General features: G+C 47.8%; 1 long non-coding RNA gene across 2 annotated transcripts; it reads left to right on the forward strand.

Moving 5' to 3' along the window:
- Positions 1-1,394: 1,394 nt before the first annotated feature.
- LOC134933403 (uncharacterized) lies at positions 1,395-21,691 on the forward strand. Of its 2 annotated transcripts, none has more exons than XR_010179703.1 (5): positions 1,395-1,656; positions 2,483-2,690; positions 20,501-20,636; positions 20,722-20,805; positions 21,277-21,691. It is a non-coding gene; the product is annotated as an uncharacterized LOC134933403 (long non-coding RNA). The 2 variants fall into 2 exon arrangements; XR_010179698.1 differs by having other exon boundaries at positions 2,532-2,690.
- Positions 21,692-21,995: the final 304 nt, after the last annotated feature.

A 21,995-nucleotide genomic window follows, 5' to 3' on the forward strand; every position in this document is an offset into this window, starting at 1 on the left:
TACTAAATGGGTATGGTAATTATTTATGTATAATCGCCCCTTTTATATTCGTCATACATACCAATATGGTCAAAGCAAGCACATAGAGCAGCTAGTCGGATAGATAACGACCAGGTATCAGCTTAAATAACGACCAGGTATCAGCTTAAATAACAACCAGGTATCAGCTTAAACGAAGCAGGTAACTGCAACATCACTTCCTGCATATTAATTAATTGATTGATATTAAATTTATATTCTTCTATTTATCACCTATTGCTAATTCCAATGGCCTATGTTTTAGTACCTACATACATAACCATTTCATTTATTAGAAACCAACATATTATTAAACTTCCAAGGGAAACTGAGATGATTGAATAATTGCACTCCAAAGTCTCATCATGGCGTGCGTTCCACCATACTATGAGACTTCCTGTTAGTGCTCAGTTTCCTAAACAACCCTTTTCTATCATTACTATGACGCATATTCGTTTCTCGACGCGCCATGGCAACAGATATATACTATGGTGATAGGCAGCGCTGTCATGACGCGCCTCCTCCGCCCGGCGCGTCATGCATTCCACTGCCTAATCGCTTCCTGCTTCCGGCAGTTGTACTCGCCGCAATGCCGCGCCCACCACACTAGCTGCCGCTGATCAAGTTGACCAATGAGGGACATACCCTGATGCTATCTATATTTTGTTAACCCTTTGGAAAAGGCTGCACAGATTAACAGTATATAAACCTCCCACGGGCACACATAATATAATACTATTAGAATCACTTATATAAACTGTACAATATTACTTCATTGATTACTGTGCGGGACATTATCTATTACTACCCTTAAATACATTACTATGCGAAACATTATCTAATATATGTTTAATCTTAATGGTGTGTGCAGTGTGAATAAATCTACTATCCAAACCATATAATGGTACAAGGACATATATATCTTAGATTGTGATATATAGGTACATAGAAATATCAAGTCAATTAATGACTAAATTGTGATACAGTAATCTGTGAGTATTTATTTTATGTGACTTAACGGGTGCAAAAAATCTTACTTTTATACTTATCTTACAATTTTCTAATATTATCGCCAATTATAGTGTAACCACCTAAATTTATATCACTAGAAAGTGTTCCCACAGTAACCCTTAAGAAAAATGGATCTACTTCCATTTTTTCAATTTTAGTTCAGGCACATATACATAGAGATATATACACGCATACACATACATGTCAGGCTTGCTACCGGCTCCCGATTTTTAAAAGAACCTCCCGCTACCCCGCATACCTTGTCAGCCCTCCCGGATTTTAAGGTCAGTTATTAAAAATCTGAACTGCGCATGCGCAAGTCCAGGGAGGCGGGGGCGGGGCTTGCACGGAAGACTTCAGGGCAGCCACCGCAGGGTTGTGTGCAGCGTCAGCCGTCCTGCTGTGCACACTGAGAGGCCGTCTGAAGCAGTGTTTTGCTTCCGAGTGCTTAGCCCCTCCCACCTCACTCAGCAGCGTGTACCAGCACCAAAAGCAGCAGCAGCAGCAGCAGCTTTCCTCTCACTGCTCCTCGGCTCTCACTCGGTCTTCCTGCACTGTGCTGCCCTCATACACTGTACTGAGGTTCGGCTTCCAGGCAGCCCCTACAGGAAGGAGAAAGATAGACAGGTGGGTGCAGAGTGTAATGGGGGTGGAGGGTGTTATGGGGGTGTTTGTAATGTGGTCTGGGTGTAATATGGGGGAGGGGGGGTATGTATGCTGTATGTAATGTGCTGGGTGTAAAATGGGGGAGGGGGTATGTATGCTGTATGTAATGTGCTGGGTGTAATATGGGGGAGGGGGGCTGTATGCTGTTTGTGATGTGCTGGGTGTAATATGGGGGAGGGGGGCTGTATGCTGTTTGTGATGTGCTGGGTGTAATATGGGGGAGGGGGGCTGTATGCTGTTTGTGATGTGCTGGGTGTAATATGGGGAGGGGGGCTGTGTATAATGTAATGTGCTGGGTGTAATATGGGGGGGCTGTGTGTAATGTGGTACTGGGTGTAATATGGGGGGGCTGTGTATAATGTCACGTGCTGGGTGTAATATGGGGAGGTTGGGATTGGGTGACCGGCGGTCGGGGTCCCATCTTTCAACATATCGACGCCAGGTCCTGGCCGCCAGATTGTTGGCGGGTGGGTGAGCGCAACGAAACCCCTTACTTGCTCACTGCGCTCGCCACAGGTTCTGTTCCAACTCTATGGGTATTGTGGACACTCACGAGTGGGAACAGTCCCTGTTAGTTGTAATGACGACTGTCGGGATTGCCGACCGCCGGTAACATGATTACATCCCATATGGAGGAGCTGTGTGTGCTATGTGTAATGTGGTACTGGGTTTAATATGGGGGGGGGATGTATAATGCAATGTAATCTGATACTGGGTGTAATATGGGCAAGGGGCGCTGTGTATGTTTATGTCATAACTCCCAAATGTCCTGATTTTGGCTGGACAGTCCAGTTTTTCACTACTGACTGTACCGTTGTCCCACCCGCGGGCATCAGTGTCCCACCCTCGGGAGCCAACAGCCACACCGGAAGGAGCACAAGACGCCGGCATGGAGAATACGCGTCCAGCCGCAAGGAGACCAGCCACGCACAGACCGCTCAACACAGCACAGCACCCGGCATCACAGACGCCTGTCACGGATTCACAATATACAGGTAGATTGCAGGGACAGTTAGCGTATGAGGGTTGTTGAATGGCAAAAAACGGACTCCAGCCATTATTCATATAAACCGACCGGAAAAGCTGCTTAATTACAACAGAGAGCTTGTAAACATTGATTTTTTTATTTCTCTATCGTCCTAGTGGATGCTGGGGTTCCTGAAAGGACCATGGGGAATAGCGGCTCCGCAGGAGACAGGGCACAAAAAGTAAAGCTTTCCGATCAGGTGGTGTGCACTGGCTCCTCCCCCTATGACCCTCCTCCAAGCCTCAGTTAGATTTTTGTGCCCGGCCGAGAAGGGTGCAATCTAGGTGGCTCTCCTAAAGAGCTGCTTAGAAAAGTTTAGCTTAGGTTTTTTATTTTACAGTGAGTCCTGCTGGCAACAGGATCACTGCAACGAGGGACTTAGGGGAGAAGAAGTGAACTCACCTGCGTGCAGGATGGATTGGCTTCTTGGCTACTGGACATCAGCTCCAGAGGGACGATCACAGGTACAGCCTGGATGGTCACCGGAGCCTCGCCGCCGGCCCCCTTGCAGATGCTGAAACAAGAAGAGGTCCAGAATCGGCGGCAGAAGACTCCTCAGTCTTCTAAAGGTAGCGCACAGCACTGCAGCTGTGCGCCATTTTCCTCTCAGCACACTTCACACGGCAGTCACTGAGGGTGCAGGGCGCTGGGAGGGGAGCGCCCTGGGAGGCAAATGAAAACCTATTTGGCTAAAAAATACCTCACATATAGCCTCCGGGGGCTATATGGAGATATTTAACCCCTGCCAGAATCCACTAAAGAGCGGGAGACGAGCCCGCCGAAAAAGGGGCGGGGCCTATCTCCTCAGCACACAGCGCCATTTTCCTTACACAGCTCCGCTGGTCAGGACGGCTCCCAGGTCTCTCCCCTGCACTGCACTACAGAAACAGGGTAAAACAAGAGAGGGGGGGCAAAATAGTGGCAAAAATTATATTATAAAAGCAGCTATACAGGGAGCACTTATTATAAGGCTATCCCTGTCATATATAGCGCTTTGGTGTGTGCTGGCAAACTCTCCCTCTGTCTCCCCAAAGGGCTAGTGGGGTCCTGTCTTCGTTAAGAGCATTCCCTGTGTGTCTGCTGTGTGTCGGTACGTGTGTGTCGACATGTATGAGGACGATATTGGTGTGGAGGCGGAGCAATTGCCAAATATGGGGATGTCACCTCCTAGGGGGTCGACACCAGAATGGATGCCTTTATTTTTGGAATTACGGGATAGTGTCAACACGCTAAAGCAGTCGTTTGACGACATGAGACGGCCGGACAATCAATTAGTGCCTGTCCAGGCGCCTCAAACACCGTCAGGGGCTGTAAAACGCCCTTTGCCTCAGTCGGTCGACACAGACACAGGCACTGATTCCAGTGGCGACGGTGACGAATCAGCCGTATTTTCCAGTAGGGCCACACGTTATATGATTTTGGCAATGAAGGAGGCGTTACATTTAGCTGATACTACAGGTACCACTAAACAGGGTATTATGTGGGGTGTGAAAAAACTACCTATAGTTTTTCCTGAATCAGAAGAACTAAATGAGGTGTGTGATGAAGCGTGGGTTGCCCCCGATAAAAAGATGCTAATTTCAAAGAAGTTATTGGCTTTATACCCTTTCCCGCCAGAGGTTAGGGCGCGCTGGGAAACACCTCCTAGGGTGGACAAGGCGCTCACACGCTTATCTAAACAAGTGGCGTTACCCTCTCCTGAGACGGCCGCACTTAAAGATCCAGCAGATAGGAGGATGGAAAATATCCAAAAAAGTATATACACACATACAGGTGTTATACTACGACCAGCTATAGCGACAGCCTGGATGTGCAGTGCTGGAGTAGCTTGGTCAGAGTCCCTGATTGAAAATATTGATACCCTGGATAGGGACAATGTTTTACTGTCTTTAGAGCAAATAAAGGATGCATTTCTTTATATGCGTGATGCACAGAGGGATATCTGCACACTGGCATCACGGGTAAGTGCTATGTCCATTTCGGCCAGAAGAAGTTTATGGACGCGACAGTGGTCAGGCGATGCGGACTCAAAACGGCATATGGAAGTTTTGCCGTATAAAGGGGAGGAGTTATTTGGAGTCGGTCTATCAGATTTGGTGGCCACGGCTACAGCCGGGAAATCCACCTTTTTACCTCAAGTTACTCCCCAACAGAAAAAGACACCGACTTTTCAACCGCAGCCCTTTCGTTCCTTTAAAAACAAGAGAGCAAAGGGATATTCATATCTGCCACGAGGCAGAGGAAGGGGTAAGAGACAGCAACAGGCAGCTCCTTCCCAGGAACAGAAGCCCTCCCCCGCTTCTACAAAAGCCTCAGCATGACGCTGGGGCTTCTCAAGCGGACTCGGGGGCGGTGGGCGGTCGTCTCAAGAATTTCAGCGCGCAGTGGGCTCACTCGCAGGTAGATCCCTGGATCCTGCAGATAATATCTCAGGGATACAGGTTGGAACTAGAGACAGATCCACCTCGCCGTTTCCTGAAGTCTGCTTTACCAACGTCCCCCTCCGAAAGGGAGACGGTCTTGGAAGCCATTCACAAGCTGTACTCTCAGCAGGTGATAGTCAAGGTACCTCTTCTACAACAAGGAAAGGGGTATTATTCCACTCTATTTGTGGTACCGAAGCCGGAAGGCTCGGTAAGACCTATTCTAAATCTGAAGTCCTTGAACCTGTACATAAAGAAGTTCAAGTTCAAGATGGAGTCACTCAGAGCAGTGATAGCGAACCTGGAAGAAGGGGACTTTATGGTATCCTTGGACATCAAGGATGCGTACCTCCACGTTCCAATTTACCCCTCACACCAGGGGTACCTCAGGTTCGTCGTACAAAACTGTCACTATCAGTTTCAGACGCTGCCGTTCGGATTGTCCACGGCACCTCGGGTCTTTACAAAGGTAATGGCCGAGATGATGATTCTTCTTCAAAGAAAAGGCGTATTAATTATCCCATACTTGGACGATCTCCTGATAAGGGCAAGGTCCAGAGAACAGCTAGAGATGGGATTAGCACTGTCTCAAGAAGTGCTAAAACAGCACGGGTGGATTCTGAATATTCCAAAATCCCAGTTAATGCCAACAACTCGTCTGCTGTTCCTAGGGATGATTCTGGACACGGTTCAGAAAAAGGTTTTTCTCCCGGAGGAAAAAGCCAAGGAGTTATCCGAGCTTGTCAGGAACCTCCTAAAACCAGGAAAGGTGTCTGTACATCAATGCACAAGAGTCCTGGGAAAAATGGTGGCTTCTTACGAAGCAATTCCATTCGGCAGATTCCACGCAAGAATTTTCCAGAGGGATCTGTTGGACAAATGGTCAGGGTCGCATCTTCAGATGCACCAGCGGATAACCCTGTCTCCAAGGACAAGGGTATCTCTTCTGTGGTGGTTGCAGAGTGCTCATCTATTGGAGGGCCGCAGATTCGGCATACAGGATTGGATCCTGGTGACCACGGACGCCAGCCTGAGAGGCTGGGGAGCAGTCACACAAGGAAGAAACTTCCAGGGAGTGTGGACGAGCCTGGAAACGTCTCTTCACATAAACATTCTGGAACTAAGAGCAATCTACAATGCTCTAAGCCAGGCAGAACCTCTGCTTCAGGGAAAACCGCAGTTGATCCAGTCGGACAACATCACGGCAGTCGCCCATGTGAACAGACAGGGCGGCACAAGAAGCAGGAGTGCAATGGCAGAAGCTGCAAGGATTCTTCGCTGGGCAGAGAATCATGTGATAGCACTGTCAGCAGTGTTCATCCCGGGAGTGGACAACTGGGAAGCAGACTTCCTCAGCAGACACGACCTTCACCCGGGAGAGTGGGGACTTCATCCAGAAGTCTTCCACATGCTGGTAACCCGTTGGGAAAGACCAATGGTGGACATGATGGCGTCTCGCCTCAACAAAAAACTGGACAGGTATTGCGCCAGGTCAAGAGATCCGCAGGCAATAGCTGTGGACGCGCTGGTAACGCCTTGGGTGTACCAGTCGGTGTATGTGTTTCCTCCTCTGCCTCTCATACCAAAAGTATTGAGAATTATACGGCAAAGAGGCGTAAGAACGATACTAGTGGTTCCGGATTGGCCAAGAAGGACTTGGTACCCGGAACTTCAAGAGATGATCACGGAAGATCCGTGGCCTCTACCTCTAAGGAGGGACTTGCTTCAGCAGGGTCCCTGTCTGTTTCAAGACTTACCGCGGCTGCGTTTGACGGCATGGCGGTTGAACGCCGGATCCTAAAGGAAAAAGGCATGCCGGAAGAAGTCATTCCTACTTTGATTAAAGCAAGGAAGGAAGTAACCGTGCAACAATATCACCGCATTTGGCGAAAATATGTTGCGTGGTGCGAGGATCGGAGTGCTCCGACGGAGGAATTTCAACTGGGTCGATTCCTACATTTCCTGCAATCAGGATTGTCTATGGGTCTCAAATTGGGATCTATTAAGGTTCAAATTTCGGCCCTGTCGATTTTCTTCCAGAAAGAATTGGCTTCAGTCCCTGAAGTCCAGACTTTTGTTAAGGGAGTGCTGCATATACAGCCTCCTGTGGTGCCTCCAGTGGCACCGTGGGATCTCAATGTGGTTTTGGACTTTCTAAAATCTCATTGGTTTGAACCACTAAAAAATGTGGATTTGAAATATCTCACATGGAAAGTGACCATGCTACTAGCCCTGGCTTCGGCCAGGAGAGTGTCAGAACTGGCAGCTTTATCTTACAAAAGCCCATATCTGATTTTCCATTCGGACAGGGCGGAACTGCGGACTCGTCCGCATTTTCTCCCTAAGGTGGTGTCAGCATTTCATCTGAACCAGCCTATTGTAGTGCCTGCGGCTACAAGTGACTTGGAGGACTCCAAGTTACTGGACGTTGTCAGAGCATTGTAAATATATATTGCAAGGACAGCTGGAGTCAGAAAATCTGACTCGTTGTTTATATTGTATGCACCCAACAAGATGGGTGCTCCTGCGTCTAAGCAGACGATTGCTCGTTGGATCTGTAGCACAATCCAACTTGCACATTCTGTGGCAGGCCTGCCACAGCCTAAATCTGTAAAGGCCCACTCCACAAGGAAGGTGGGCTCATCTTGGGCGGCTGCCCGAGGGGTCTCGGCATTACAACTTTGCCGAGCAGCTACGTGGTCAGGGGAGAACACGTTTGTAAAATTTTACAAATTTGATACTCTGGCTAAGGAGGACCTGGAGTTCTCTCATTCGGTGCTGCAGAGTCATCCGCACTCTCCCGCCCGTTTGGGAGCTTTGGTATAATCCCCATGGTCCTTTCAGGAACCCCAGCATCCACTAGGACGATAGAGAAAATAAGAATTTACTTACCGATAATTCTATTTCTCGGAGTCCGTAGTGGATGCTGGGCGCCCATCCCAAGTGCGGATTATCTGCAATAATTGTACATAGTTATTGTTAACTAATTCGGGTTATTGTTGTAGGGAGCCATCTTTCAGAGGCTCCTCTGTTATCATACTGTTAACTGGGTTTAGATCACAAGTTGTACGGTGTGATTGGTGTGGCTGGTATGAGTCTTACCCGGGATTCAAAATTCCTCCCTTATTGTGTACGCTCGTCCGGGCACAGTACCTAACTGAGGCTTGGAGGAGGGTCATAGGGGGAGGAGCCAGTGCACACCACCTGATCGGAAAGCTTTACTTTTTGTGCCCTGTCTCCTGCGGAGCCGCTATTCCCCATGGTCCTTTCAGGAACCCCAGCATCCACTACGGACTCCGAGAAATAGAATTATCGGTAAGTAAATTCTTATTTTTTTATTTAATTAATTTATTTATTTATTTCATTTTTATTTATTTATTGTTTTTTCTTCTTTTAATCTCTATTCCTTCTTTAACGTTTATTGGTGGTCATTCCGAGTTGTTCGCTCGTTAATTTTCTTCGCATCGCAGCGATTTTCCGCTAACTGCGCATGCGCAATGTTCGCACTGCGACTGCGCCAAGTAAATTTGCTATTTTACTCACGGCATTACGAGGTTTTTTCTTCGTTCTGGTAATCGTAATGTGATTGACAGGAAGTGGGTGTTTCTGGGCGGAAACAGGTCGTTTTATGGGAGTGTTTAAAAAAACGCTACCGTTTCTGGGAAAAACGCGGGAGTGGCTGGAGAAACGGAGGAGTGTCTGGGCGAACGCTGGGTGTGTTTGTGACGTCAAACCAGGAACGACAAGCACTGAACTGATCGCACTGGGAGAGTAAGTCTCGAGCTACTCAGAAACTGCACAGAGAAGTCTTTTCGCAATATTGCGAATCTTTCGTTCGCAATTTTGATAAGCTAAGATTCACTCCCAGTAGGCGGCGGCTTAGCGTGTGCAAAGCTGCTAAAAGCAGCTAACGAGCGAACAACTCGGGATGAGGGCCATTGTTCTCTTTCCTCTTCTTAAATCTTCTTTTTAAGGCATTGCTATTCACAGCGCTTTGTTTCCCATTTATCAGTGTCCTGCAGTTGGCAGACCCTCTCTCACGCTGCTCTGCTTAGCAGAGAGCAGTGAATAGCCGGTATAGTGTGCGCCGGGATCCCGACAGTCGGCATACTGAAGACCACCCCCTGTGAGGCCATAACTCTATCTACGAGGCTATGCCCCTAATTTTGGGCACTGAGTATAACATGGGAGAGGGGGTGTGTGTATAATGTAATGTATTATGGTGCTGTGTACTAGATGTAATATGTATAGTTTTCACCTGCCATTGCAGGACACACCCAATTGCAATAAATACGCCCATAGTTGGAGCTAGAAATGCCCTTGGGTGGCGCTAGAGTCGTACCTCATCGGCGCATTCTGCTGCCGCCTGGAATCTCCCTGAAACTAGTTTTCAAAAGTAGGCAAGTATGATACATGTATATGCATATACATATATATGCATACATATACACACTATATATACTATGCAATTAAGGTACCCAGCATATTCAACTTCATGATTCTCCATTTACATCGTAATACATTGCTCGTATAAACGATTGATCATGTAAATAATAAATGGGTACATACAATAGAATGGGTGAAATTTATATATCATCACCTTTCTTAATGAATTATTAAAGAACCCATCTTAACACAATACTAAAAGACATAGGCGGCCCTATGAGTAGTGGCCCTATACCATCAAAATTCACTAACTCAGGAAAGAAAAATATACAGAATGAGGAATGACAAATGAACTTGACCCTAACAGTTAGTATTAATCTGAGTCAAACTAGATTATAGTAAAGAGACAATGTCAATCCCCTCATTGTGGCCATTCGGGAACTGGGTGTTTAAAGTGTAGATCCAAAACGTTTCACGTTTGGACAATGCTACCTTCTCAAATCTGCTGGTATAAACTCTAGAATTGTAAATGAAAAGTTCTCCCTATTGACTAGAGAGTTATGCTTTTCTCCATAGTGTCTTGACAAACTATGGGTGGCCATCTTGTTCTTTATGTTTCTCATGTGTTCTTGTATCCTAATCTTAGCTGCTCTCTTAGTCTTCCCTACACAGTGCCGTTTCTTGCGGCGGGCGAGCCGTGCAACCGCACGGGGCGCCCGCCGCGGCACTTCTTGAGGACTTTCAATCCCCCCTCTCCTCCTGAGTGCCCAGCACGGGGGGCGGGGTTTCGCGGAATGACGCGAATGCGTCGTGATGTCACGACGCAATCGCGTCATTCCACGAAACCCCGCCCCCCGAGCTGGGCACTCGGGAGGAGGGAGAAGGGGGAGCCAAGCCGCGGCGCCGCGCAGACGAGGGAGAGGCGGCTGAAGAGCGGGAAGAACCGCTTCAAATGTAATTCAGCCCCTCTCCCTCTCTCTCTCTCTCTCTCTCCCTCCCTCCCTCACCACCACCACCTGCCGCAATGTGTAAAATGGGGGCACGTGCCTGCCGCAATGTGTAAAATGGGGGCACGTACCTGCCACAATGTGTAAAATGGGGACACTTGCCTGTTGTACTGTGTAAAATGGAGGCACGTGCCTGCCGCAATGTGTAAAATGGGGACACTTTCCTGCCGCAATGTGTAAAATGGGGGCACGTGCCTGCCGCAATGTGTAAAATGGAGACACTTTCCTGCCGCAGTGTGTAAAATGGGGAAACTTGCCTACTGTGCTGTGTAAAATGGGGACACTTGCCTGCCGTGCTGTGTAAAATGGGGACACTTGCCTGCCGTGCTGTGTAAAATGGGGACACTTGCCTACCGTGCTGTGTAAAATGGGGACACTTGCCTACCGTGCTGTGTAAAATGGGGACACTTGCCTGCCGTGCTGTGTAAAATGGGGTCGCGTGCCTGCTGTAATGTGTAAAATGAGGACTTTTTTTTTTTTTTTTATCCTGTGGTGGCCGTGATGATGAGATCAAATGAGGCCACGCCCATCTTAACAAAACCACGCCCATTTTAACGAGGCCACGTCCCCTTGCCTTCGGCGCGCGCATGCTTTTACTCTTTATATCTATGGGGGGGGGGGCGCATTTTTTTTTATGTGAATGGGAGGGGGGTGCATTTTTAAATCTCGCACTGGGAGCCAAATTGGTTAGAAACGGCCCTGTCCCTACATATGACATATTGCAACTGCAGGTGATTCTATACACCACAAACTCTGTGTTGCAGTTAACTAAGTAATGTAATTTGAAAAATCTGCCTGTATCAAGCTTATGTCCAAAGGATTTACGCTCCATGTGCTTACAACATATGCACCTAGAGCACGGGAAACAACCCTTAGTAGGAATAAGGGGATTGGCCTGAGGTAGGGATGTTTCTGGCCCAGTGATTCTACTCGGGCCATTTTGCTTCTATTATTATTAATTATTAAAGAATTATTAAAGAATTATCTCTATGTATATGTGCCTGAACTAAAATTTAAAAAATGGAAGTAGATCCATTTTTCTTAAGGGTTACTGTGGGAACACTTTCTAGTGATATAAATTTAGGTGGTTACACTATAATTGGCGATAATATTAGAAAATTGTAAGATAAGTATAAAAGTAAGATTTTTTGCACCCGTTATAAACCTCCTCATGATAATGTGTGGACCTCCATTCTAAAAGTAAAACATTCTATACCCTTAATACCATGAAATAATGACACAGAGACTTGAATTTGGCAGAAAATTGTTAGCTATTTATTGTACCCTAACCATTAGAAAAAACCTGTAAAGTAAAAATTAAGTTAACATGCCTATTCAACCGACATATGGTGGCAGAAAAAAGAATGGCTGTAACCCACTGAAGATGACCTCAGAACATTAAAAACCCAAACAATCCTAATCTACCACAAACCATACATAGGTAATAGGTGCCCGACTCAGACCTCCACGCTGACTGCCCACCCTGATGGGTGATGACGCTGCCCCCTGATGGGTGATCTAGCGGCCTTAAAAGTAAATGGAGGTGAGTGCACCTAAACCACACCAATACTGTAAAAACTGTGACTAACAAGTCAAACTATAACCTGCCGTTCTTTTCCACCAACAGCGAAAGACTCTTCCACAGAGTCTTCGCACCACCACCATACCCTCAACCTAACTCCTGCAACACCTGAAACAGATCCTCCAGGAAAAGCATCATCCCTTCCTTGGACAGATGCACACCATCAGGCCGAAAAAGGTGACTTTCCCGGAACCGAATCCTAGGGTGGCAAACCACTTTCCCTCCGTGAGCCAATACCCACTTCGCCACCGCAGCATTCACCTTTTGCCTGGCCTCATCCATAGGGCGACCGTCCGCCACTCCCTGCCAACGCAACCTTGGCACCATCATGGAGAACACCAAAACACAGTTGGGCCACGCTGCGGCCACACTGGCCAGATCTTCCATCATGGCCCATCTCAGCTCTAAAGATGTCCTCTTCCCCAGATCGTTGCCACCCAAGTGGACAACCAGCACCCTAGGGACTCCATGCTCCCTGACCTGACTGACCAATCTACTCTTCAGATCTCGCCACATCATCCCACGCCAACCAAGCCAACGAACGCCATGAGCCCAAGGAAAAAACTGCGCCCCATCCGAGGCCAAAAACCTGGCTGCCCAGTAAACATAAGAGTGGCCAACTACCCATATTGCCAAATCGTCTTCTACCCAACCTGAAGTGAAGGAAAGGAATAAAAACTGGTTAATAAATATCCTAACATGAGCTTATTGCATGCATTAACCTGAAGGATGTGCCAAAAGAAAAAAGTTTTCGTTTCTTGATGAGTCACGGCCTAACAGTTCTAAACAAGCTTCCAGCCAATCGAAGCATAACATAGAAACACAACGGGAAAGATCAAATTAAAATAAGGCAAAATAAACAAGGGGGGGAGGATTAAATGGGAAAAAACATGTAAGAACTCAGCTGGAGGTGAAAGCATAAAAAACCTGCTGAGGGACTTCGTATCGTAACTGATCAGCCGAATTGTGTAAATTGAAATTCAGTCCGTCAAGTCAGGCAAAAAATCGCAAAAGTACTCCAGACCCCCGCTGCCAGCAGCGGCGAGTAGCTAATCCCTGAGTAGGATGAACAGGGGAGACAAACAGACACAAACAGCACAATGACGTACTTAACCTTCCAACATTAACTTAATTAACGGTTATTAAAACTGAAAACTCATAAAACCGGGCGAATATAACGTTTGTAACTGGAAGACTTCCATCGCCCCACCGCCTGAATCTCCGCAACGGAAAAACCCGCCGACGCTGCCGACGTTGCCGCCCCGATTCGGAAAGAATGCGTACCGAAAGCAGCGGGTGAAAGGCCCAAGCCAGACAGCGACTTAGCATCCAACGAAATTGATATTTCGTCAATGGTAAACCGTCATAGTGCAGCAGCCATGACCACCTCACACCGGGCCGAACTGCTGCATATTTCAATGCCAATCTCACCGGGCAAATGCTTCCCTCCAGAGACGGTACCAAAGTGACCCATCGCCCTCTACCTACTTGGTTCATCTTAGAGCGACGCAGTCTGCACAGCAAAGACTTCTCACCCACCACCACGTCATCTAGGAGCATGCGCGAATCTGCCCATTTAGATGGCGCTACCAGCTCCGAAACCCGAAAGGCTCCGTGATAAGCCATGGAGAACGCCAACTGGAACAACAGCGACTCAAAAAGTGACGATGCGACACTGACTACAGCACCGATGACAGCTGGTAACAAAGCCGCATCGATAGGGCGCCGCCTATCTGGCGGCGCTGGCGCCACGCGCGCCCACCCTTTCATCGCCTTCACAAGAAGCCCGCTCTTTGTGACGTCAGGAACACCCTTGATTTTATTAAAAAATTAAATCCCTGCTAAGTACCGGGACACCACCGCTCTGGACCTACCCGTGACAAAAAGCTGCCAAATAAAAGAAAGCATCATCCGATGCCCGCTCTTACCTTCTTGACTACGTTCTCGGACAAACTCTTCCCACTCGCTCCAAGCTTGACCTTAAGCCTTGAGCGTGTTCGGAGCCACTGACCGCATCGCTAGGCCCTCCAGTCCGGTCCGATCACCTGCCAGACATAACCGGGACATTGAAACCCCCGCTCCTCGGCCTCCGGTGCCAACAGCCGAAATCTCTCCCACTGCCCGCGGGACAACGCGCCGGCAATTCCGTTCTCAATTCCTGGAACATGCTGCGCGTGGAACCATGCATTCCTACGCAAGCATGTCAGCAACAATTGCGCAAGCACCCTCAAAACCACCAGCGACTTCGCCCTCTGGTTATTGATCGCATGCACCACGCCTCGATTGTCGCATCTGAACAAAATGCTGCGATCAGCCAGACGTTCGCCCCAAACCTCCAGGGCCACCATAACGGGAAAAAGCTCCAGCAGCAAAAGGTCCTTAGTGAAACCTTCGCGACACCATTCCTCAGGCCAAGGGGCCACGCACCAAGATCCCTCTAGGTAGCAACCGAACCCAGAGGAACCCGCCGCGTCGGTAAACAGCTGTAACCTAGCATTGTCGATCGTCGGGGCCAACCAGATCCGCACCCCATTGAAGTCCTCCAGGAACGAGGCCCAGATGGCCAAATCCCTCTTAATTTCGGAGGACAAGCGAATGAAATGATGCGGCCTGGCACACCCCGCCGTCGCCCTCTCCAGCTTTTGGCAGAAAACCCTGCCCATCGGGATCACCCGGCAAGCAAAGTTCAAGAGACCCAGCAATGACTGCGCCTGCCGCAGAGTGACTTTGCGTGACGTCACGTACTGCCCAATAACCTCGCGAAGCTTCGCAACCTTGGCCTGAGGAAGGCGACATGATCCTGCCACTGTGTCGATTTCGATCCCCAAGAACGACAAACATGAGACCGGCCCCTCCGTTTTATCCTCGGCCACAGGAACGCCAAAGTGATAAAACAAGGCTCGGATGCTGAACAACAGGTCGCTGCAGCGCGGCGAATTCGCCGGTCCCACACACAGGAAATCATCAAGGTAATGCGCAACCCCATGACCTCCCGTAGAAGACTCCACGCACCAATGTAAAAATGTGCTAAACCTTTCAAAGAACGAGCAGGAAACGGAACACCCCATCGGCAAACATTTGTCAATGAAATATTCCGCTCCGATCCGAAAACCCATAAAACCGAATGAGTCCGGATGCAACGGGAGCAACCGAAACGCTGATTCAACATCGATCTTAGCCATCAGAGCTCCCGGGCCGTAATTACGAACCATCTTCAGATCCTCGTCAAACGACTGGTACACCACCGAACATTGTCCTGGCGGTATTGCGTCGTTGACCGACGACCCTGACGGGTAAGAAAGATGCTGAATTAGCCTAAAAGCACCTGGAGTCTTCTTGGGGACTACCCCCACTGGGGAAATGACCAGGTCATGCAATGGGGGCAAGCTAAACGGGCCCTCCATCCTACCCAGTCGAACCTCTTTATCAACTTTCTCGCGCAAAACTAACGGCAAGGTGCGAGCGGATTGAAAATTTCTGAGAGCCCTGACCGATACTTCACCCGCAACTGGCAGGCGGAAACCAAACTTGAAACCTTGAAACAAAAAATTGGCGTCCGGCCTATTTGGATACCATCCCAACCACTTGGACATGGCATCCAAATTAATTGGCGTTGGGGCCCTGTTGAGTGATCCCGCTCCCGGAGGGTTTTGCATAGCCTTGCTTTCCCCTTTGGCCTTGCCGATTGCCTTTAAAACAGTTGGAGGCCGGGCGGAAGCCGCCACATTGCAAGCATGAATGTCGAAACCGACACAGCTTGCCGAAGGAACAGGTCTCATTATTGAATGCAAAGCACTTCCCCCTCGCGGTGGCCTGTCCGCCCCCGCGGTTAGCCGATCTACCCTTTCTACCCGGTCCTCCCTCCGCGCTACCCCCCAGGGCGGATGACGCAGCGCGTTGCCCATCCGCCCCCGAATTCCAGGGCTCCTTTGCAGTTTGAGAAGCCCGGGTGACCTGGAGCCAGACCTCCACGTCCTTGCAACCAAAATCAATTATCTGCAAGCAGTCCTGCTTTTCTCGGAACTTCTCGTCATACATTCGCCATTCCGTTCCTGTCGATGTGCGCTGCATGTCGTGTATCAAGTGCAGGTACCGTATGACGTTCATGTGTTCATCCGGCCTATCCTCCAGATAACACGCCGCAAAGATGCAGAAACCAGCTAGCCAGTTGTCAAATGTACGGAAAGCCTCTGCTCCTATGCCTTTCTTAGCCGTCGCTGCCTTATACTCCTTCTTCGCGTCCTTAGTCAGCACGAACATATCCACGTAATCGCCTCTACAAATCTTCCTACGGCAGCTATCCCGCAACCCCCTCAACACTGCCGTATAATCACAGTGGACCACTCCGGGCAAATTACGGCGCTTCTTGGCCCTGCGAGCGTTCTCACTAAGCCGCTTGCGCCTCTTCCGCCTCTCCTGCTGCCCTGCCGCTTTTTTAGCGTACTTCGTCGCCCCGCTTTTTCGCTCTAGTCGTGCTACTAACGTCGGACGCTTGCGACGATAGGGATGAAGAAGAGGAGGAAGTGATAGAACTAGAGCGTGTGCTGGAGCGCGAAGGCGAATGCTCGACCTCACCTGACGTTGCCGACTGCTCGGGCTCGGACTCCCCCGGTGTGGACACCTCGAAATCTTCTTCATCGCTCACGTCCACCTCAACCTCACCACGCTCACCTGAAAAAGACGACAAAGCATGGGACCCGGAAACCACTCCCAGGGCATGCCTAGTATTCCGGGGTACATCCATCCCCTCCTCGCGTCCGCGCTCCGTCCTTACTTGTTGGTTGCCTAACTGCGCCGCGGCCGCCCCCAGGTCACGGCAAGCGCGCGCTATCCGCTGGACTGCCGACCCCGACTGCGCGACGGACGCCCCCGCTTCTGCGCGCGCGCCGGAACCCCTCGCTGTCCCCGGAGACGCGGCTGCAGCCAATGGGCCCAATGCCGCCACCACCGTAGACAGGGCTGAGGCTAACTCCCCGGAAGCCTCTGGACTTCCCCAGAAATTGCGGCCATAACCGGCGGGAACGCCTACGGACGCCGGCGTATGTATCCTGGCCCGTCGGCCGGCGGGCGCCGAGAAGGGACCCACCGGCAAATGACCCGCCTGGCCTTCTGGTGACTCGCTGGCCCCCCTAGTTCTAACCTGTGTGGTCCTCGTTCCATCATCTCCCCTATCTTTTCTGTGCGGGCCCGCACTGACTATACTGCGCCTGCCGCCGCCCCCGGCGCGCGTGCCCTCCTCCCGCAGACCGGAGCTCCCTCCATCCGCAGGGAAGGCACACGCGTGGGGCTCTAAACTGTTAACTCTCTCTCCGTGCACTGACCCACTATGCCCCCCCCGCCGCTCCCCGCCGGCCCCCGGCTGTAAGGGAGGCAGCAGGGGAGACTCATGATCCTGCGGCGCCGCTGCGCGCACACGTGCGCGATCAACGCCACTTCCATCCACACTCCGGCCAAGCACCTGCGACAGGCCCCAACCGACCCGCCGCCGCTCTCCGCCCACCCCGACCCCACGGCCGGCATCCATCCGCGCCCTTGACAAGGGGGACGGGTGGGGAGATGAGACGGGAGCCTCCGCATACCGCACGCTCTGGCGCGCGCGCCCGCGGGTGCCTGCTCCCTGCCTCGATGCTGCACGCTCCTGCGGTGGAGGTGAAGGCCGATGCCCGGCCACCTCACCTCCTCTCCTCCGTGCCCCACGCCTCACCCGCCGCCCGCGGCCGGAGATTAACTCCGGTCCCGACTCCTGGGGCAGGGGAGACCGGGTCCGTCCAGCTACCGCCGCGCGGGTGCGCGCGCCGGTGGACGGAGAAAAGGCGGATGAGCCAGCTGGCCCAGCCGAGGCCCCAGCTTCCCCGCCTTCAGAGCGGTAACGAGCCGGGGTCCCGGCCGAACGGAGGGGGCGAGAGGCGGCCATAGTCAGCTCTGGTATACTCGAGGTTGAGGGGAGAGAGAAGGGTAATGTACAGCTACCTAACCACTATATATGTCACCCACCAAGTGAATTAAGTTGACTAAGCTAACTACTAATGAAGCATAAATAACTCGCCAGAAGGCAAACTAGCAGAGAGAGATCCCTAGATGACCTATGCCACCCTATATATGCTGATCCCTCCCCTATCTACCATTGGCTGTACTTTTCATAACCCCTTATGTCCACACCCATCACAGGAGGTTTAGTTCTCTCCATTCCTGTGCCTGTCATTTCGTTCTCCGTCACATAAAATAAATACTCACAGATTACTGTATCACAATTTAGTCATTAATTGACTATTGATATTTCTATGTACCTATATATCACAATCTAAGATATATATGTCCTTGTACCATTATATGGTTTGGATAGTAGATTTGAAAAAATGCAAAAAAAGGAACTGGTATTTATCTGGTGCGCAAATGGAAAGGTGCAGCCTCAATAGAAATCACACAATGTGGGCGTCTCCCTCTCCCCCACAAAACAGTAACAATATGGAACAAAAAGTGAGTGAAATCAATATGTGGCGCTCCTTAAGGTATCTATGCCAGTGCAACAAACTATAGCATGTATCAAATAATAACAGGATTGTTATCAGCAGTATACATTCCTGAATTCCACTTGTGTTTTCAGCATATCTGAGATAGATTCCTCTGTATTTTCAAGCGGACTCCTTCTCCTAATCAATTTCCTCTCCAAACGACCATAGAATAGAGGAAATAAAGGCAGGATAGTACAAAACGTTTTTGTTTTTTTTAATGCAACAAGACAACACATAAAAACTCCATAAAATCCAATCCCATAGAATATGACACACGGGCAACAAAGAGAACCCCAGCAGGTATGGGTGATGTAATTACCAGACGTTATGGGAACCTTGCGAGTCCCCAAAATCGCATAGATGTCACAATAGTCCAGGAAGTCTCTCGGGTTTAAGGCTCCCTGGATGCGGCAATTCCTTCCTCCAAATACCGTTTGGATGATCTCCCGTGCTCCACCAACGCGTTTCAGGTCTGTTCCAGATCCTTTTTCAAGGAGATTTATTCACACTGCACACCCCATTAAGATTAAACATATATTAGATAATGTTTCGCATAGCAATGTATTTAAGGGTAGTAATAGATAATGTCCCGCACAGTAATCAATGAAGTAATATTGTACAGTTTATATAAGTGATTCTAATAGTATTATATTATGTGTGCCCGTGGGAGGTTTATATACTGTTAATCTGTGCAGCTTTTTTCAAAGGGTTAACAAAATATAGATAGCATCAGGGTATGTCCCTCATTGGTCAACTTGATCAGCGGCAACTAGTGTGGTGGGCGCGGCATCGCGGCGAGTACAACTGCCGGAAGCAGGAAGCGATTAGGCAGTGGAACGCATGACACGCCGGGCGGAGGAGGCGCGTCATGACAGCGCTGCCTATCACCATAGTATATCTGTTGCCATGGCGCGCCGGGAAACGAATATGCGTCATAGTAATGATAGAAAAAGGTTGTCTAGGAAACCGAGCACTAACAGGAAGTCTCATAGTATGGTGGAACGCACGCCATGATGAGACTTTGGAGTGCAATTATTCAATCATCTCAGTTTCCCTTGGAAGTTTAATAATATGTTGGTTTCTAATAAATGAAATGGTTATGTATGTAGGTACTAAAACATAGGCCATTGGAATTAGCAATAGGTGATAAATAGAAGAATATAAATTTAATATCAATCAATTAATTACTATGCAGGAAGTGATGTTGCTCATTATGAGGTATATAAACCCAGTGAAGCAGCCTGCATTTTATGCAGCAGCTAGGAGTGTCATTAATTGGAGAGAGGTAATCATACCAAGTTTATGGTTCTCTATGGATTTTGAGATGTAATTACCCTTAGGATTTTATATTAGTTTTATGTATGTTATGTAGTCCTGCCTTATTATGTTAGAAAAATAAATACTGGCTATACTATTTCATTTAAAGAACATGTTATAGATGGCCATACCTCTATACCTATGCTAATTGAACATAACTAGTGTATTGTGTTACGCTGGTATGTGTTACTATATATTAGGAGTATGGGTGTTTATTATCACACTATATGCATATTCATCACATCTACACTATGGACATTTGAATTGACTAGTGTATTCCACGACACTGGTATATGTTATAACATACCAGTAGTATGGGTGTTTATTAGTATCACACCATATATTTTTGTTGAATGACAGGCACCATTAAGGCCACCTGTCTTGTTGAAATTGTTATCAGTATTGAACATTCGAATTAAGGATTAAGTTATGGACGGCCATTTATCTGCATCTACAACAATTGATCATGTTGAGTGTATCCTGTTTTATTGATACATGTATTATTGACCAGGTCTATTGGTCTTTCACATACACATTTTGTTTAATCACAGGTATTATCACAGTTACCTGCCTCGTTTAAGCTGATACCTGGTTGTTATTTAAGCTGATACCTGGTCGTTATTTAAGCTGATACCTGGTCGTTATCTATCCGACTAGCTGCTCTATGTGCTTGCTTTGACCATATTGGTATGTATGACGAATATAAAAGGGGCGATTATACATAAATAATTACCATACCCATTTAGTACTATGGATTCTCTTCCCATTATAGGTTTAAAGATTACCTATGTAATTCTTTGAACCGGGTTTTGCTCAGTGGAAAATCACCGAATGGGCCACATCTAATGTTCAATTGGTATGTATAATTGCTTTATGCCAATTTAATATAAACCACTATCGGTGCATACTTTCATATACACCTTATGAATTGGTATATATGTATATTACGATAAAGATGAATATGGGATAGTATATCTTCATGTTTCTACCTATTCCATCTATACACTCGCTAATAAGCACTGAATATATGAACATTAAGTATACTCGACCTCCAAATAGGATGAAAATGATATATTTCAAATATGGTGTAGTTTTAAGAGTCAATTTTTTTGACCATTGTATATGATAATACAAATTAGAAAACAAGCCCGTTAGAATTTTCTCCCTTCCTTTGAACTATTTCTTCTTCTTTGTGAACTAGTCCTTTATTGAACCATTCTCTGTTCCTCCTCTTAATTTATTCTTTGTGATATTTGTGACATATGTTCCTCCTCATAATTTGTTCTTTGTGATATTTGTGACATATGTTATAATTATAATTTTACAGATATTCCATGTGGTGAAATCTGGTCCAATATTATATAATTTTTAATATTGTCTAATTGCCTATTGAAGACACGAAAAGACATATGTCCATATTGTGATCCTTTGGTATGTATTTGATGTACTTTTTAAGTGGTATAAGAACACTATAATGAGATAAGAATGTTTTTGTGTTATTTAGATTATAATAAACCCCTGATGAAGTCTGTAGGACGAAACACGTTGGGTTAAGACAGTGATTTCTGTCATTTCTTCAAGGAATTTCTGATGTTGTTTTGACCAAAATGGATTAATATCAAAACAACGATTGTCTGTACAAACATCATTTATTGTCATGTATTGTCATCTTGGGCAAATTGTAAACAATTTTATTCATTGTTTTAATTGTTTTGTTTAAAGAATAAAAATTATATTTTTAAGGTTGTTTCAGTATTTAACAAACTCGTGCATACCAAAGAACGATATTAGCTCCCTGGGGAAACTCTTTTTTTCTGTACTGTTTAAGCATTGTACCCTATCTAACAGGGGGTATTTTCCCAAAAGGCGTAGCTCTATTCATCTTTAGCGCGAGAAATGCCTTACATTTCTCTCTCTCTCTCTCTCTCTCTCTCTCTCTCTCTCTCTCTCTCTCTATATATATATATATATATATATATATGCGTATGAAAGGACAAGCTCAGGAGTACAGAAAAGGGATTGTTGCGTACTAGGGTTAGAGGCATT

Source organism: Pseudophryne corroboree, chromosome 1, assembly GCF_028390025.1.
Source record: "Pseudophryne corroboree isolate aPseCor3 chromosome 1, aPseCor3.hap2, whole genome shotgun sequence".
Taxonomy (NCBI): domain Eukaryota; kingdom Metazoa; phylum Chordata; class Amphibia; order Anura; family Myobatrachidae; genus Pseudophryne; species Pseudophryne corroboree.